This window comes from Trachemys scripta, chromosome 6 (genome assembly GCF_013100865.1).
Source record: "Trachemys scripta elegans isolate TJP31775 chromosome 6, CAS_Tse_1.0, whole genome shotgun sequence".
NCBI classification, from domain to species: domain Eukaryota; kingdom Metazoa; phylum Chordata; order Testudines; family Emydidae; genus Trachemys; species Trachemys scripta.
This window is the reverse complement of record NC_048303.1, coordinates 55,578,698-55,599,201: the sequence shown is the minus strand read 5'-3', so window position 1 is coordinate 55,599,201 and position 20,504 is coordinate 55,578,698. Positions and strand designations below refer to the sequence as shown.

The window sequence follows — 20,504 nt, the reverse complement described above, 5'->3', positions numbered from 1 at the left end:
CTTCAAGACATGTAGTCTCTGGAGGGATAACTTCTGCTATGTTTGAATTCCACTGTCCTTTTCCTAGCATTTCAGGGATGTAATGCAGTACAGGACATTACCACACTCCTTTCTTCTTTGGAGGATTCTCCCTTCAAGACTTCAGTGCCACAGAGGGAAGGGTAATGTTTATTAATCTTCTACTATTAACACATTTGTTAAAAAGGGATCAGAATTGATTATTTTCATCTTGACATGCAAAGAGCCACACTGTGCCCTGGGCTTGATCTCAGGGTATGAATTGACAATATCAGCAGAAGATGCAGAGGCAGCAGCTTTTTGGCTATCATACATGGCAGGCACACGATGTTCTAACACAAAGAAGCTGCTCTAGCAAGGTGTACACACTATAGTCCCTACAGGAATAATAAAAGAGTTTCTCATGCATTTGACATTGTATTCACATATCACGTTCAGCTCTGCACAGAATCAGCTGAACATTATGTGCAACCTATGATTTTTACTACTGTTCAGTGATCTACCCTCCGCCATGCCAAAGTTCTGGTGTGGAGGAAAGATACAAAAGGAATAATTTTAGCAAGTCAGATTACAAACCTAAATGTGAGACAAGATGGGTGAGGTAATATCTTTTATTGGACCAACTTCTGTTGGTCAGAGAGACAAGCTTTTGAGCTACACAATGTATCATGAAAGCTTGTCTCTCTCACCAACAGAAGTTGGTCCAATAAAAGATATTATCTCACCCACCTTGTCTCTGTAATATTCTGGGACCGACATAGCTATAACACTGCATACAAACCTAAATGTAAACATTTCCTAAGTTATGTCACTAGATCAGAAGCAGGAAGGATTTTAAAGAACCATCTTTAAATGTTTATGGAGCTATAAATATTGTAGAGTTAAAGTTCTTCCCTCATTTTTACTCCATTCAACCCCACTGAAGTCAATGAAATGGCATGTAATGCACTACTGGATGTAACTCAGTAGAATAGGCAAATACAAGACAGTGTTGTTTACTGTTAACATGAAAGAAAGGATTCAAGAGTCCATTGTGAACCAGAAGAGCATCAGCACTGACTCATTGTTTCTAATTATTATTATATTACTTTTTTCAAACAAACAACGAAACATCAAGCAATTGGCTCCTGGCTAGTGTCTCAACAAAGCCTCAGGACTCAAATGAGCAACCCAACAAGTAAATGGTTAGTTCAAATGAAAATTATAACAAAGACAAAAATGTCAGCCTGGAAACTGAACTAATAAGGGAAAGAATTTGCATGAAGCTGCTGGCACAATTTTAAACTTTAGTAAGAATAAAGGAGAGCAGAGCTGCAGAAATCAGCTTGTGAAGCTGAGGTAAACAAAAATCCACATTCATCTTTTCTTCATGCAAAGCAAATGAATGAAGATCTCTGAACAATGATGGCTTCCAGTAAGACCTTGCATGTTAAAACTTAGGCAGGGTTTACAGCCCAAAGTGAATTCAGTGAAGAATGACAGTTTAGCAATCCAGCACCAGTTCCAACCAGTCAGATGTTGCTGCTTTTTGGCTTAACTACAGGAAGAGTCAGAAGCTCATGGTTTCTGTGACAACACAGGATCAGGTGACCTGGATATGTCCTTCCAAGCTGATCTGGAGAAATAAATAGGTTGTTTGTAAACAGGATGACTAAGTATTCTCTCACAAGATTTCAAGTTCACAAAGCATGAGGCAGCAGGGTGAGGAGTCAGAGGTGAAAGGTGATAAGACATCTTGGGCCTGTTCTTCTGTAGAGCACTGGCTGCTGTTCAGACTGAGATCTTGGAAACAGTCCACTGACAGGCTTCTTGCCAGGGGATTTGTTACAGAGAGAGCATGGCTTAGTCAGGATTTTACTACAAAAATTGTCTTGATTCTTTTGCTCTCTTATTAAAGACACTCTCACTCCCCTCACCTCCCCAATTATTTTAAAAAAAATATATATCTCGATGAAACACACACATTCATTTCCCACAGACAACATATTCAGGGTGATTTGTTTTTTAGAGACAGAGGCTCAAAAACTATGAATTTATTGTGCAAAGAAATAATTGCAAATTATAATGGCAAACTGCTTTCCAGAAAAAGAATTGGGATATTCAAATAATTGAAAGGATTGAAAAAAAGACTGGCTGTTATCTTGGGGCTACTGCAGATATTTTAGGAGGTTATATATCTCTGTTCCACCTAAACCACCAGAGGCAACGTAAGATATTGTAAATAATGGACCCACCTACTGTCATTCTTGTACTGGGTGGTAAGACCTGGTGTGTATTGAAGTGCAGGAAGGGCTTCGTGTAGCAAAAGTTGATATGTCCTTTTAGAGTTGTTTTTTGGCTTAGAAGTAAATCAACAAATTCATTGACCCTGATCTCTGGACCTGGCCCAGGCCCACTGAGGTGAGTGTGGGAGGTATAAAGGTGAATGTTACCATTGTTCTCCTGTGATCCCTCAGGGCTGCTTTAATTCATGCCAGGAGTAACACCCTCAAGGGTCTGTTGTACTATGCAGGGATTGATGGAGCATTCCAGCCACACCTCCAGCATACCCCCCAATCCCCTTCACTGGAAAGACTGGGAGCTACACCATCTTTAACATAACTCAGTGATTCCCCTACTGGTTGGGCTGTTTCAGGGAGGTATATGGCCTCAATCCTGCAAAGGTGAAAGATCCCAGAGCTCGGGCTCCAACCTGAGTCCAAATGTCTACACAGCGATTTTTAGCCCTGCAGCTCAAGCCTTGTAAGCACGAGTCAGCTGATCTGGGCCAGCTGCAGGTCTTTTATCCCTGTGTAGACTTTTGTGATGCCAAAGCAGCAGAAAGGGGCCTTAGCAGGTTAGAGCCCTCTGAACATACCCTTATTTGCTTTGCTGGATCTTTACATTATGTCAGGGTTGCAATCAAGGTCTTCACAAATACATACCTCTCTGCTGCTGTGGAATAATTTGCATCAGTGACACATGTGCTCAATTAGGAAGTATTCTAGTAGATTGAAGTCTCCAGGATAGTTGAGATTGTGGTTAATTATGGGAAAAATAAAGATATGTGCTTGTACACCCTGTAAGTAACACTCCTAGTAGTAATGCTCTAATTCATAGGCACAGCGCCATTAGAAAGGGGTAGAGCTTATTAAATTGAAGTTATGCAGTGATGTTTTCTACATATCTAGCATGGAAGAATTGTAGACTGAGCAGAAAATTGGGATTCAGGTGCTCCCAAGATCCATTCCTGGCTCGAACACAGACTCTGAAGCCTTGGCAAGTCCTCATGGCTCCATCTCTACTAGTGCAAATTTCCTAAGAATTTCCCTCCATTGCTAACACCAGTATTAGCAATTTTGAGAGCCTTGGTGTAGCTAGGATGCCAGCTGCTGTATGCATTTAAACACAATGCATCTAACCTTGCTTTGGAACATGCTTAATCTTATGTAGATAGGGGCTTACGCCCATTTTACTAAGACACAGAATTTAATAATATTTCCTTCCCTCCCTCTGAGGAGTGAAGTGATTTAATATTCGTAAGATGCTTTGAAGATTAAAGTGCTACATGTTATTACAAGTGCAAAGAATGTATTTTTTCCCCTACCACCCATCTTTTCCATTCAAGTTATTTCTATCAAAGGAACTCAGTTTCACCATGGGGGGAAAAATAAAAATCACAGAAAAAGGGATGGGCAGCCTTGGTTCAGATATGTAAAACATTAATATTAAGCCAATAAATATATTTTCCTTATGGAACAATGGATTTTATTTTGATTTTTAAACAGAGCTGTGCAGAGACCATCCAGTTCACTGACTACTCCATGGAACTCAAGAACAACTGTCATTAGAGAGGATAAAGGGAAGCAATCTGTAGCCTCCTCTCTCCCCCACCCCCTGCAGTTTCTCATCTCAATAGGCACACAGGTAAACATACACCTTTTGTATGACAGCATATCTCCAAGATAATGACAAACTGTATTTCTTAGCTGCTGTTACCCTTGCTTTATTCTTAATCTTTCCAATTAGGACAGGAAAAATACCAATCTTCTCATTTAAAAAACTAAAACAAATCCTGAAGCAGAAATTAGGATACTGCAAGATTAGATCAGTCTAAATAGATGATATATATATCATATATAGAGCTGTGCCACTCATTAGGTGCATCATGGGAATGGTAAACCAAGGTCATCCCTAGGGCGGTGCAGGGCCTGGTGAGGAAGTGATGAATCCATCACTTCCGGGACTGACTGCACCTGGTGCTGGCCAATTGCATCGGCAGCCACATGCCCCCCCCCACCCCAAAGCGCGGGGCCCAGAGCGGTTGCCCCAATTTGCCATGCCCAAGGGATGGCTCTGGTAATCACTATCTTCTGAAGCATTGGGTGTTAGCCACTGCTGAAACTGTTTTAGCATACTTGATGGACCAATGTATTGATTTGGTATGGAAAATTCTAAGTTCCTATTATTTTTTAAGGAGAACAGAAGATCAAAGGACTATAGCACCAGCAGTGATGCTAAAATCCTAGGAGAATGCAAAAATTTTTTGGATATGTGTTTATATGGCCCCCTACCACTTTTGCCTGGGAGTGCTTCACAAACCTTAGGGAATGTTCACTGCCCAGCACAGCAGAGCTGGCAGAGTGTGTGTGTGTGTGTGTGTGATGTACATTGCACCCTGTTAAAGGTGCAGCAGAGGTTGCAGCACTGTGAACTCCTACAGCCTACCAGCATGCATTGTTTTCTCTTTTGCCTCTCAGTGTGGCTATGGCTTACAAAAATGATTAGAGGTACAGAGACTTCTATATGAGGAGAGCCAGAGAAGATTGGGACTGCTCAGTTTAGAGAGGCGATCAGCCAAAGGGGAAACGATAGAAGTATACAAGATAGTGAATAGTATTGAGAAGGCAAGTCTGGCTCCCATATTTGCCTGCTTAAGATGTCATTTAATGAAACAGAAAGGTAACAAATTTAAAACTGATAACAGGAAATATACACTCACAGCACAATTAACCTCTTGAACTCATTGCCACTAGATACAACTGAGACGAAGAGATTAGTAGGATTAAAAAAAAATTAGACATTTATATGGGAAATTAAAACCACCCACAGTTACATTAGATAGGACATGACTTCTCAAACTCTGATAGAAGAGATGACATTTTAATGAAGAGTGTCATGGACCAGCATACCTCCTATTTGAGATCACACGAAGCATCTCCTCCCCCAATATGTGATGTGTACCTATCATCCCTGTGGCAAGCTAAAAAGATAGCTAAAATGTAGTATTATACTTTTGTATTACCACTATCATGCAAGCAATTTAAAAATTGTATAAATGTACAAAGGTATATACAGTATTTTAATTTAATTAAATTGAGTGGCTGTAAGCGAGGAGGAGCAGCATCATGTGACCAGCCCACGCTCTAAGGTCCTCAGACCACTGTTTGGGAGCCCTTTAGATAAGGTATAATATACATCAGTTAGTAATTGGCCTACTCCATGAAATATGTTTGCATCTGGAGAGAGACTCTCCAAACTAACCTAAATTTTTAGAAGTGGCCTCTATTTCTATGGACCTAGTTTTGCACCAACAATTAATTTTGAGGTGGATGGTAGCAAGTAGAGATCTACCAACCTCCCTGTGTGAGCAAGCCAGGTAGGTAGCTGTGCAATAGTTGTTACCATTTCGACCCCAAATTAATTACTGGCAAAACTGTGCCCACAAAATTAGAGGGCACTTCTGGAAATTAAGCCTGGTAAGGACAGTCTTTACCAACTGTATTCCTGGTGCTGTACAGTCGAAGAAGAAATGTGTGTAGTATGCATTTCAGTTTAGAAAACATTTGGGACTCTTTAGGACAAAAGATGCCTTAATAATGCAAGATATCTAATAAGATATGGAGCAAGTTACACTCACGAAAAATTTGTTTCCTGGTCCACTTCTTTTAGACACTAATGTATGAATATCTAGTGTGTAGAACTAAAAAAACCTCCCAGATAGGGTGAAACGACCCCCTGCATTGGGGATCTGCAAAGACAGGCATGCCTTTCCCTCAGGCTTTTTGGACAACTAGTTTAACTTAACAGAGTAACTACTTTGTCTGAAGATTTGTTAGTCCACTTTTTCTCTGTATGTCTCAAATCAGAGAGCAAAACTAAGACCATCAGTAGAGCAGGGAGGGTAAGAAAATGCAAGAGCTAATGACTTCAGCCCAAACTTGAAGCATGGCAAGATAAATAGAGAACCCTGAACTCTGGTAAATAAGGAGGGACTGAGTTTCAAATATTTTGTTTTTTATTGTGTTTTTATTTGGGTTGGTTTTGGTCTACATGGACCATAAAAGTTAAAAATGGAATAGATCTGTTAAATCATATAAATGTAGGAGTTAGTCCCTGGCTGTGATGTATCATTCATAAGACTGAGATTAGATTAAAACTTAAATTGCCTCTTGTCCTGTGGTCTCTTCTTCCTGACCCCTGTGAAATAAAAATCACAAACTCTCTATTCTACCTCCCAAGAAATATGACTCTCCCCTGAATATGACACCACTTCTCACCCACCTGCCCTCTGTAGTTTGTGCTAGTTTTCTATCTGCATCTTCAACCATTCCTCCCCTCCCCCCCGCAAAAGAAGGAGATGTGAAAGCTTTCTGTTTCCTCCTGTTTGTCCTATTGGATGGAGGCATCATGTGCATCCACTCAGGAGGAAGTTGTTTGAACATCTCCTATTGTCCCCTGGGAGAGGGGACTCCAATCTCGACAACCCCTTTAACTGCAATTTTATCCTTCAACCATTTTACCCTGTCTCTCCTCTATCCCTGAGGACGTTCACTCTGACTCCCACCCAAACTCCAGCCTTCTGTCTCTTCTATGTCTGTCCCTAGGACTCCATCTGTGTGAGTGTTAGTTAAAATCCTTTTTCTTAGGGATATAATAGGGTTACTTCCCCCCATTCCTCTCACTTATATAACCAAAGCTATTCCCCAATTTAATCTTTCTTCCCCAGGGAAGTCTTTCCCCAGATACCTCTCTGCCCCTCCCATTTTTGCCTTGCTCCTTCTGGATCTCTCTGGATTCATACTGTGCTGCTCCATGTACCCCTGTAGACTGAGGACTCATCTGAACCTTGCTGGGTGATGGGAAGCTGCCTCCAGCTCTTACTTGGAATACAAGACCCCGTGTTCCATGCTACCTAACCCAAATGCTTCTCCAGTCTCTGCTGTTACCAAGAAGGGATGATGCTGAGTCAGTGCGAGGAGACCAAACACAATAATAGGCCTGCACTATATCTATTCTATTACTGGTTTAAGAACTTAAACAGATTTTTAATTACAGTCTTGCTATGTCTGTCAAAAAAAATTCCAGTTTACTTTTAGAGTCAGAAAACCACTAAACCGTGTCCCCATGTGCAGCGTAACTACCGCATGATCTTTACATGAGGACTGCATGATCCTTTGAGGTTCCGAGTGCCCTCAACTCTCACTGAAGCAAATGGGAGCTGAGGATGCTCAGCACTTTGTGTGATCAAGACTGTAGTAAGGCTCTCAGTTAAATCCTGATTTTACTAGTACAAATACATCAACTGTATTTAGTCGTCAATGATGACTAATAATTCCAGAACCATTTTCATTGCTCTTGGTTTATAATTTGTAAATGTTACTTTATTACTGTTTTACAAAAGTAATAAGCAGTGTTGCAAGAAGGCTTCGTTTTGGCAAATTAAACCTGCAGTGGGATTTCTAATGCAGGCATTCGTCCTGTGGGATTACACATCATCGTTTTGTGAAATTATTTCTGACATTTCATCCGTCATCCAGTCAGAATAACTAAACAAACTAGTGCTGTTCTCCTCTACTCAAAGAGCAACTTTTTGAGAGTCTTCCCACGGAAAATATATAATGATTATTGCTATCAAATTATGCTTGCAGAAGCAGAAAGGAAAAGAATTCTACATAAGTAAAGGCAAAAGAGCTATTGTACACCAATAATGTATCTTGGGAATCATTTAAATAAATATATCAGGCCAGATCTTTAGCTGGCAAAAACTGGCAATGGAGATATGCCAGTTTACACCAGCTAAGATTAGGTAAATGGAACCTAGGATTTGGACCCACTGTCATTGAAGTCAATGGCAAAATTCCCATTGAATTAAATAGGGGCAGGATAGGACCCCAAATGACTACTTTTTGTCTTTTGTTTAAACAAATTCCATTTTTAAACCATGAGAGAGATAAATAGATTATCAACACAGCTTCTCATACTCTGTATTTACCAGGTCTTTCTTAAAATATAGAATACATGTCTTGGAGGCCAACTTGTTTATTTCAACCATGTCACTCCAGGAAAAATATGATCTAAACTACATTAGCTGTGATGCTTAAATACCAGAGCATCGGTGAATGAAAAGTGCAGTGTAGCTCATTATTAGTGTATAATGCCTTCTTAATCTATATTAAAAAAACATACATCCAGTAGGCCTCAGATTGGTTTCCCCACTCTGTAGAGATCTCCAAGGATATATATCGCAATTACATGAGTTATTTTTTGCCCTTTAATAACTAATATAATGTGCTTTGAAGTAATGTGGTCTCACACTGAAATCTACAATCAGACACCTAAACTAACAGAAAAGGTAAAACCGTCACAAAAGAGAATTTGGAGACGGAAGTATATAATCAGATAAAGGAGAAGAAAGTTTTGAAAAGGATTGCAGAGGAGTAACAGGAGATATTACTAGTGTGTTTCTTACTTCATTGTTGTTTTCTTTTAGTAAAAGTTCTATCAGCTGGGGAGAGTTGCTCTCCTCTTTGAAGCTAGCTCTTGTTTCTCTGAAATCAGATTCCTTATTCCCAGGGCTCCACTCTGCAATGCCAGCACAAACATACACCAGCAGCTGCACAGAGCTTTAAAGAGTTAGCAAGAAGCTATCAAAAAATTACTTATTCCATTTTAGATCCATGTCCATGATTTTTACTTAGTAGCTTTGAAGTTTGGGGAATGGGTAGGAAAAAAAAGTCAGACAGCAAATAAACAGTTTGAAAACGTATACACATGAAGAATAAAAAGTAAAATGTATCTACATTTAATTAGAAAGATAATATCCATAGGTGAGAAGAACGAGATAAATCCCACCTCTCCACTACCTACACACATTGTGAATAAAGCTGTGTAGAATGTTCCGGATTAGATCTTCATCATGACAGATATACTGTTTTTGCATACTGAGCCAGTGCCAGTCTTCTTTCTATAGCCTAATCAGGCAAGCAGGTGCAAGTCCAGCTATTTCTGTATTTTGACAGCACTGTGTGTAGTTAGGGACCAGATTCATCCATGGTGTAGTTCCTTTAAAGTCAATAGAGCTATACTGTAGATGAATTTGGTCCATAGAATTGAATGAATGAAGGAGCTAAATTTGAAATTCTATCTTGTTTCATTCAACCAGAATTGACTCAGACTTTAAGGTCAGAAGGGAGCATCATGATCATCTAGTATGACCTCCTGTACATTGCAGGCTACAGAATCTCACCCACCCATTCCTGAAATAGACCGCTATCCTCTGGCTGAGTTACTGAAGTCCTCAAATCATGGTTTAAAGACTTCAAGTTACCGAGAATTCACCATTTACACTAGATTTAAACAAGTGTAAATAATGAATTCTCGGTAACTTGAAGTTTAGTGTAAATGGTGAATTCTTAGTAACTTGAAGTCTTTAAACCATGATTTGAGGACTTCAGTAACTCAGCCAGAGGATAGGGGTCTATTTCAGGAATGGGTGGGTGAGATTCTGTAGCCTGCAATGTGCAGGAGGTCAGACTAGATGATCATGATGCTCCCTTCTGACCTTAAAGTCTGAGTCAATTCTGGTAGCAAGTAACCTGTGCCCCATACTGCAGGGGAAGGCAACCCCCCCCCCCCAGGGTCTCTGCCAGTCATACCTGGGGGAAAATTCCTTCCCAACCCCAAATATGATGATCAGTTAGACCCTGAGCATGTGGGCAAGACCCATCAGGCAGATACCTTGTAAAAAATTCTCTGTAGTAACTCAGATCTCTTTCCATTTAATGTCCCATATCCAGTCATTGGGGATTTTTGTTACTGGCAGTTGCCTATGGGCCAAATGTCATTGTTGTCAGTCCCATCATACCATCCCCACCAGACATTTATCAAGCTCAGTCTTGAAGCCAGTTAGGTTTTTTGCCCTCACTTGGAAGGCTGTTCCAGAACTTCACTCCTCTGATGGTTAGAAACCTTCACCTAATTTTGAGCCTAAACTTGTAGATGTCCAGTTTATACCCATTTGTTCTTGTGTCCACATGGGCACTTAAATAACTCTTCTCCCTCCCTGGTATTTATCCCTCTGATGTATTTATAGAGAGCAATCATATCTCCCCTGAGCCTTCTTTTGGTTAGGCTAACCAAGCCAAGCTCTTTGAGTCTCCTCTTCTAAGGTAGGTTTCAGAGTAGCAGCCGTGTTAGTCTGTATCTGCAAAAAGAACAGGAGTACTTGTGGCACCTTAGAGACTAACAAATTTATTTGAGCATAAGCTTTCGTGGGCTACAGTCTAAGGTAGATTTTCCATTCCACAGATCATGCTAGTAGCCCTTTTCTGTGCCTGTTCTAGCTTGAATTCATCTTTCTTAAACATGGGAGACCAGAAATGCACTGTATTCCAGATGAGGTCTCACCAGTGCCTTGTGTAATGATACTAATGCTTCCCTGTCTCTACTGGAAATACCTGACCTGAGGCCAGTGGAGCTGGAACAATGTTTATACACCTCTACCTCGATATAACGCTGTCCTCGGGAGCCAAAAAATCTTACCGCGTTATAGGTGAAATCACGTTATATTGAACTTGCTTTGATCCACCGGAGTGCGCAGCCCTGTCCCCCCCGAGCACTGCTTTACCGCGTTATATCCGAATTCGTGTTCTATCGGGTGGTGTTATATCGAGGTAGTGGTGTAATGGGGGTGCTGAAAGCAGAAACTATATTACTTCAAGCCAGGAAGTGTAGCAGCACCCCCACCATCCCTAGTTCCAGCACCTATGCCTGATGCATCCTAGAACTGCATTAGCCTTTTTCATGGCCGTATCACCTTGAGGTCTGATAGTCATCCTGTGATCAACCAGTACACTCAGGTCTTTCTCCTCCTCCGTCGCTTTCAACTGATAAGCCCCCCCACATATAGCAAAAATTCTTGTTGTTAGTCCCTAAATGCATGACCTTGTACTATTACATTTCATCCCATTTCTATTACTGCAGTTTACAAGGTCATCCAGGATCTTCTTGTGTGATATTCTAGTCCTCCTCAATATTGGCAATACCTCCCAAAATTGTACTGGATTTCTGACATTTTGTGTGTGAAAATGTGTTTGGATTTTAAATTTGTATATATCTGTTTAGCCTAGGTATATGTATGTGAAAAAACATTAAGAAAAAAAACACAAACAATAAACCAGCAGGATCTGAACTGTCTTCACCTAGGATGTCTCTTCACGTCCAGGTTAATAAATAATGCTCCACATTGCCCCAAACATACCTTCCAGAACTCACCCTTAGCAAAAGCCTTGAAGAACAGATCGGCCTTTCTGTTTGCCTTGAATGTTTCCTAAAGACCAATAGCTCTCTTGAACTATGCATGCTCTTCATGTAACATTAAGATATTATAGGAAAACAAAGACACAGATGTGATTTTTGTGGCAAGTAATTTAGAAGTCTCAGTTATCAGCTTTAAGATGTCTTATTTCTAACCCTTAACCCCACTAAATGGAATTTAATAATATTTTAAGAGTTTTTCCTAGACAAAAACTATCCAATCCCCCTCTTCAGTGGAGGCAGGACTTTTCATATGTACATTTATAGATGCTTGACTGTCACTGAACACAGAACTTTATGATATGTTCATATGTGGCAGGTGTGAAACTGTAGGCTGGCTAACTGCTCCACAGTTTTGGTCTGGGGGAATTCCGTAAAGAACCACCCCTCCCGTGTCCCTCCCCCGCCCAGAAAACCCCCAACCAAACAAGCAAAAACCCCAATGAGATGCCTGTGGTGAGACTTATTACCAGGTGACCATTGGGAGTGCCTGAATTTCATTACCCCCAAGTCCAATGTCCCTGTGAGAAAGATCACTTGAACTATTCAATTGATTTATAACCTGGCACCTCATCTATCCTCCTTTATTAGCCAACATATATGTGCATGCAATTGATTAAATGTGTCCATTGCTAGAATGTCAGAAAATTATGCTGTAGAACAAGAGAATCTTAGGTCACCACAGCATGAGCTTGATCCTGTAATCCTTCCACAAGTGACCAGTCCTATGGGTTGAGTCTGCAATGAAAACTTTTAGCAATTCTCCCACTAATGGCCTAACCAATGGCACCCAAATGTTACTGGTTCATGTACCACCTACTTAAAAATGGTTGTGAAATGAATGGATGGGACATCAAGGTCACGTACCACCGCTGGACACATACCACAGTCTGGGTCTTCAGGTCCCAGACCATGCAACTCCACTGGTGGAAGACATAGAATCATAGAATATTAGGATTGGAAAAGACCTCAGGAGGTCATCCAGTCCAATCTCCTGCTCAAAGCAGGTCTAGAAGCAACTAAATCATCTCAGCCAAGGATTTGTCAAGCTGGGCCTTAAAAACCTCTAAGGATGGAGATTCCACCACCTCCCTAGGAAACCCATTCCAGTGCTTTACCACCCTCCTAGTGAAATAGTGTTTCCTAATATCCAACCTAGACCTCCTCCACCATAACTTGAGAGAATTGCTTCTTGTTCTGTCATCTGCCACCACTGAGAACAGCCTAGCTCCATCCTCTTTGGAACCCCCTTCAGGTAGTTGAAGGCTGCTATCAAATCCCCCCTCACTGTTCTCTTCTGCAGACTAAATAATCCCAGTTCCCTCAGCCTCTCCTCATAAGTCATATGCCCCAGCCCCCTAATCATTTTCGTTGCCCTCCGCTGGACTCTCTCCAATTTGTCCACATCCCTTCTGTAGTGGGGGGACCAAAACTGGACACAATACTCCAGGTGTGGCCTCACCAGTGCTGAATAGAGGGGAATAATTCCTTCCCTCGATCTGATGGCAATGCTCCTACTAATACAGCCCAATATGCCGTTCGCCTTCTTGGCAACAAGGGCACACTGCTGAAACATATCCATAATTCTCATCCACTGTAATCCCGAGGTCCTTTTCTGCAGAACTGCTGCTTAGCCAGTTGGTCCCCAGCCTGTAGTGGTGCATGGGATCCTTCCTTCCAAAGTGCAGGACTCTGCACTTGTCCTTGTTGAACCTCATCAGATTTCTTTTGGCCCAATCCTCCAATTTGACTAGGTCACTCTGGACCCTATCCCTACCTGCAGTGTATCTACCTCTCCCCACAGTTTAGTGTAATCTGCGAACTTGCTGAGGATGCAATTCATCCCATCATCCCGTATTAGTGCAGACTAGGTGCACGTGTTTTTACCACTATTGTTTCTAGTCCTGTTCGGAGCAGATTTGGAATTGCATATCTAGCCAATCAGAGTGTTAATTTCAAAATGTGAATTTTGATCACAGACAACTTAAAATTCACCTTGATGTTGGCTTGTTGCACAAATCATCCAATCTGGGAACAAAAATTATACCACCTGAAGCTAAGTGAAAATTTTGAATAACTGCATCAACCCTTTTTCATGTGAATTGTTGCACTGCAGTCAAAGGCTTTCCCTACACTGAGAATTTTTAGCAATTCTCCTGCCATTGGTCCAGCACATACGGGATTCAGGCATGCCATCCTAGGCTGTGCAGAGCTATTGCTAGCATTGGTGGAGCTACTACATCAGCAGTGGAAAAATTGCTAAACATTCTTAGCATAGACAAAACAATGGTCTGCAGTGGTACTATGCACATCATGATCATAGTAAGGGCTTTCAGGATTAGGCCTCATATTTGTGCAGTAAAGAAATGGTAGAAATAGGAAACAAGTATCAATATAAAACTAAAATGTCCAGACATTTTTCACTGCATACAGTATGATACAGTTTAAATTAACACCATCAAATTTTAGTATGGCAGTTAAATTGTATAACTCCTAGCCTTTGCAGTTTCAGTTATTGGGGGCCAGATTGTCAAAGGCATGTAGGCATTTAAAGATGCAGATAGGTGCCTAGTAGGATCTTCAAAAACACCAAAGTAGATTAAAACATGGATCTGGCCCTAGCTGATATACTCCGTCCCCTTCCTTATGAAAAAGATGAGGGTCCAGATGAAGGATGCTTTAACCTGCATGAGACAATGATGCTCACAACCCTTTCTGCTGCACCAAGCAGTACTAAAAGCTAGGCCCAATGCCATCTGCCGTAGATCAGCCCCCCACTCCACAAACTGACCCCTGCAAGCAGGTCACCTGCTCCAAAAACTGCAAACATTATTATATAACTCCAAATGGCACCCTCTCCACAGCCAGACCTCCTGGGTGCTGAGAGAAGGCAATAAACACAGAATCTACAATGGGTTGTGAGAAAATGCATCAGATGCCAAACAGGAATTAGTTGAGACCCCCTACTCACCACCCTACTGCCCTCCATTTCCTGAAGGGGAAAATGGGGGAATGAAAAGGAAGCTAAACACTGGGCTCTTTTGCCTGGGAGGAGGAAGAAATGCCTCCAGGAGTGGGGAGAAGAGGGAACTGGGAACCAATAAGAACCCAGTAATGCGGATTAACCAGCCATTAGATGTGGCAGTGTCCAGATCATCTTGCCTTCTCCTGAGGCCAGATTGTTGAGGGACCCTCTCCCCTTAGTGGATCTATTGCCTCCTTGGCATGACCAAAACTCTCCCAATAATGGAGGTGGGGCAATTAATTATTTGTGGGGTGGAGTTGCACAAATTTATTCAGTGAACAATTCTTGGTCTGCAGATCATTCTGAGAAGTTCACTGAAGTTGTTAAAAGTTTGCACTCTATTGGTTAGTTATACAAGCTGTGTGATATTGTTGGTATACCCTGATTGGGTGGCATATATCTAACCAAAGCTACCAACATTTTTGTATTTGAATATTAAAGTAAAATCCACAATTTAAATATACAATAAAGCAAACAGATTCACTTTTGATAACTGTTTGAGCATCCAAACTTGAAAATGAGCTTTTTGTAAGAACTGGTACTTGGAAAGGAGATTTCTTAGTGTATTTGGGGAAGTTAACAGAAATGGGGAGTGTATGCAGATGAAGTGAATTAGTTTTACACATTTAAATAAATATTTGAGGAAAGCTCTACTGGTAAAACATAAAATTTCAGTGATGTGAAAACAGAAGTGGATGGATATACAGCTATGCTAAATAAAAAATAAAAGATGCTTACTATTAAATAAAAAATAAAAGATGTACAGGGCATTTATACCACTCAAATCTTCTTAAAATGGACAATGTCAAGGTAAAAAAAACCGTATTTAAAACAATCCTTGCCAATGTTACTAACCCCACAGTTGATTAACACTGAAAGAATTTAAAATTTGTAGTTCACCGTCTTCATTATTTATTTACTTTGCATGTCACTCAACTTGGAAAGAGAAACTAGACTAGTCAGTTTCACTTTCTGGTGTTCATACATGCGCACAATGCTGTCATGCTTAGTTTTCTAATGCTATGGGGAAAATGTGTAAATTAAGAAAAGTGCTTGCAATGGTAACAGACCCCAGTTGTCTGTGGGCAGGATTGAACCTGGGACCTCTGGAGCTTAGTGCATGAGCTAAAAGCCAACTGCCTGTTAGGTAAGTCTGCAACGCGCACGCGCACGTGTTCTCTCTCTCTCGTCTTGGTGCCACTTGATGGGATAGAGCACCACACCCAGAAGGTGTGTGGGTTACATGTTCATTTAGATTTCCTAATTATTTCTGTTCATTTTTATAGCTCCTCCTTTCCCCAAATTAATATATAATTTGAGTCTAAGTGACTCCACAGTGTCCTTCAGAAATAAGCTTTTGATACAGCAACAGAACACAAAACTGAATTTCCAGCTGTGCCTGTGCTCTATTTGTGCAAATGCAAAAATTGTGAGTGCACATATATGCATCTATATGTTATAGGTGCAACTCAAATGCACACTTTTGAAAATGTACCTACCTGCAAGTATGCAGTGTTAGAAAGGTTGAAGTTCATGCACAGGTATTTGTATCCATAAAATGTGAGTCCATGTATGCGTAATGACAATTTTGTATATGCACAAATGAAGACCACAGGTTGAAAACTTATCCCATGGTGCCATATTTTGTGTAGTTAGGTACTTTCCATGATATTTCTTGTGAGCAAACAAAGTCCTCGTAACATAATCCATCTACTTAGATTCTTATGGCGACACCTGTCACTGTAGTATCTAAGTGTCTCCGTAGAGACAATATTGAAAATCCTCAAGCGATAGTAATGGCACTACATTTATGATAACACATGAGAAGCCTTTATAGGCTGCATGTAACAGCTTGATGCTGTATTCCTTAAAGCCCCCAGAAATCCTTTTGAAGAATTTTGGGCATGCTAGGAAAACTGGATTGGGCCATAAATCAGTATCAACTCATAATGATACTTTTTAGTATCTTTGGAGTTACTAGGATCTTATCAAAGATCAATATACTTTAAAAAGAAGGTACAGAGCCACTGTATACAACATATACATAAATTTGGGGGGGGAATCTTGTGCCTTATGTTAACCCTTTCCCACTCTTTAAGAAGATACTATGCTGCAGTGGAAGAGTCCACAAAAAGTCAAGCCACCAAAGGTGAAATCCTGGCCCTGTTAAAGTCAATGGCAAAACTCCTTTTAACTTGAACAGGGCCAGGATTTCACCCCCAATGTGCAAAACTAATTTACCTCAGGAGGAATTTGTTAATTTAGTCTTGGTGTCCTTTGTGCAAGGCAGCAAAGGTCATGAATGTCTCAAATCAATATGGTCACAAAAGGCATATGAAGAGGTAAGTGCTCAACAGTCATTGCATTTGCTATACAAGCAAGGTTAGTCTGGACTAGAAAGTCTATCACATTACAAAAAGACTAATCAATCATTCCAACAGGCAGCGCTAGGAAATTTAGGGTAAAGTGCTCATCTCTGATCTGTATTGCAGATCATTTGCCTTTCTGCATTCATTCTACATGTAAAATCCTTAACAACATCAACAAGCCTGATGGAAAAAGCAAATGCCAAGGTGACCCTAATGAGGAAGTGACTTTATAATTTATAGCTTTGAAAAAATTAGTTAAAAGAATAATATAATTCAATCAAGAATTTAAGTTAAATTACCATTACATCTTTTGGGTGAGGATACTCATAGACTCATAGACTCTAAGGTCAGAAGGGACCATTATGATCATCTAGTCTGACCTCCCCGCATGATGCGGGCCACAAAAGCTGACCCACCCACTCCTGGAAGAATTCTTTCCCTTGACTCAGCTGTTGAAGTCCCCAGATCATGATTTAAAGACTTCGAATCGCTGAGAATCCTCCAGCAAGAGACCCCTGCCCATGCTGCGGAGGAAGGCGAAAAACCTCCAGGGCCTCTGCCAATCTACCCTGGAGGAAAATTCCTTCCCGACCCCAAATATGGCGATCAGCTGAACCCGGAGCATGCGGGCAAGATTCTCTAGCCAGACACTCTGGAAACAGTTCTCTGTAGTAACTTTTAATATCCCATCATTGACCATTGTTGCTAATTACCAGCGATGGCACGTTATTGACCTATTGACTAAAATCACTTTATCCCATCAAACCATCCCCTCCATAAACCTATTAAGCTTAATCTTAAAGCCAGAGAGGTCTTTTGCCCCCACTGTTTCCTCATGGGAGACCAGAACTGCACACAGTACTCCAAAGGAGGTCTCACCAGTGCCTTGTATAACGGAACCAGCACCTCCTTATCCCTACTAGAAATACCTCGCCTAATGCATCCCAAGACCGCATTAGCTTTTTTCACGGCCACGTCACATTGCCGACTCATAGTCATCCTGCGATATCAAGTATTCTCATAGAGCAAGCCATAAGGCAGCACCAGAAAAATATGATAAAAAGCTATTTAAAACAGTAACCCTGATAAAAAATGTGATTGTATATGGAGCCTTCTGGCAAATGCTGTGCATCCTCAGCTTTCTTGCAGGAGGCACTCCTCACCTTGCAGCAGGAGCTCAGCACCATGCAGGATGAAGTCCCTAAAGAGAGATTCTATCATGGTTGATCTTTCTGTGAACTAGACTCCGACATGGCACTGAGAACCTAGAAAAACAACTTCAGCAATTCAGAACCATTCACTTCCCCCCTTAGCAGGGCTGGCTCTACCATTGTTGATGCCCCAAGGAAAAAAAAAAGCCACCCAGACTGTGCCACCCCAAGAATGGAGGGAATGCTGCCCCTTAGCATGTGCCGCCCCAGGCACGTGCTTCCTCCGCTGGTGCCTGGAGCCAGCCCTGCCCCTTAGTCTTGTATTTCCTTTTTCTAGAGAGATTTTTGTATTTTGCAACTATTACATTTGGGGGCAGAGGACAATGGTAGAGTTCTGGAAGGAGAATTATTTTCACTGGATCCTTAAAATAACTCTTTTGCTATGGTAAACATAGGAAGGCTACAAAGATGCATAAACATCAGAATGATCACACATCTTATTCTTATTATACAGGCATCTCATTCAGTCACAGCAACAATTAAAATTCCTCAGAATCATGAGAGTAAGCGCCACACTATTCATGTTTGACTAGCCAGATGTGATGGCGAATTCCAGTACTATTTGACACAGCAGTGACTGTCCATTTCCTGCTGGTTATCTCTCTTTCTTCCTCTTATGGTTGTGAAAAGAAACACAGAGGAGACTCAAAGGAACTCACTGTAATAACAATTCTACAGTCATCTTCTAGAGTTAAAACTGAAACCTTCCTGCCCCCATCTTCTCCATCTCATGTGGTATAATTCCAGATCCTTTATTTCATGAGGCTTTCCAGTGCCCCTTACTTTTTCTCCTTTTAAACACCATCCCTGTTCAGGACAAACTTTGACTGTTTGCCAATTCAGTGTATTTAAAATAGCATACAAATAAAATAGCAGAAGGTACAGAATTCTGGACAACACAGTGCTGGTAAATTAAAAATGCTGATTTTTATTTGTTCCTGGATATTTTCTTAATCCAGTATAATTCAGACTGTACTAATTCAAGCATTGTTACATATGTTTGCTTTATGGGTTCTTTATCTAGAAGACCTTCATTTATTTGATAATAACTCCCCTATCCACCTGTGACTGCTTCTTCAGGACCTTTTAAAATATTTTCATCTACCCCTGCTTGCAGTGCAGGAGATTCTTTAAAACTGTAGATGTTTTCTGTGTAGCATTCACATCTCATGAATCACAGGTGAAAGTAAATTGTCTCTTTTTGGCATGTGTGCTACATACATTTGTGCATGATTCAAATATATAAGTAATGCTTTGCAATAGATCTTTTTCTTTTCTTAATCACACACAAATGTGTGCACGCAAAGTAGTAGAAAAAGAAGTTTCCAGAAGTGTGGTAATTCCAGATCTTCTTGTCACTTCTACAGTATGAACAGATGTATAGAGGAAGCTATAGCATAAACAGAGAAAAGGCTCAATTTTCTATTCAGTTTAATTTGCCAGAGCACGATCTTTTGCCCATGTGCTGAAAACAGGAACATGTCTTCTCTCACAACCTGCAAACCAGCTAACTGAAAGACTGGCAGCTGGTTGAATAGAATGCACACCTTACACTTAGTTCCAGGCAGGCAGTGTTTTAATCACAGTCATGGTGATGAAAGGGCTGGGAGGGCTCACCTTTCACACACAAACTTAAACACAACATAATATCTCAGCTGCAATCCAAGCCATTTCCTGCTTCAGCATTCCTGACACACACACTGCGTGCAGCATACTTTAAAATATAACCAGCCTACATTTACCTGTGTCATTTTACATCACTGATCCTTAAAACACAGCCTTTAAGAATTCTCCCTCTAATCATGGAGGCATCTTGGAAGACTTTTTATCCCGGTGAATTGTAAGAATTCCATTGAATACATTTACTGGAAAAAAAAGAAGAAAATGAATTGAAATGAATTTTAAACAGCCCACTTATTCAATTAGTGCTATATTTCAAAGTCAGGCTCCTACATTTCAGAAAATGGTGTAAGACATCTTACAATGTAATTTTTCCTTTTAGAGATTTATTCTCAGAAAATTGACACCATTTATTGCATGCATGCACAAACGAGATATAATCTCTCTATATATATACATATGCTTTAGGCTGAAGTACATTTTGCTTTTTGAACAAGTATGTGAGAACTCTGCATAAATTGTGCCTATTTTCTATTAATCAGACTCTGCATTTGAGTATGGATATATACATTCCACACAAAACACTATAGGCCAGATGGCAAATCCCTTATTCTCATTCATGAGAGGTTACTCACACCAGTAGTCCCACTGTTTTCATCACCAGTGAGAATAAGGTCCTATGTT

General features: G+C 40.6%; 1 long non-coding RNA gene across 9 annotated transcripts in view; it reads left to right on the top strand.

Moving 5' to 3' along the window:
* The window catches only part of LOC117878947, a 66,692-nt gene that overhangs the window by 30,812 nt on the left and 15,376 nt on the right, over positions 1-20,504 (top strand). For 6 of the 9 annotated variants that reach the window (XR_004646138.1, XR_004646137.1, XR_004646139.1 and 3 more), the window contains 2 exons: positions 68-161; positions 3,786-3,924. This is a non-coding gene — a long non-coding RNA (uncharacterized LOC117878947). Of the gene's footprint in view, positions 1-67; positions 162-1,092; positions 1,203-3,785; positions 3,925-20,504 lie in introns of those variants that run through there. The other 3 variants (XR_004646141.1, XR_004646142.1, XR_004646140.1) reach the window with 2 other exon arrangements.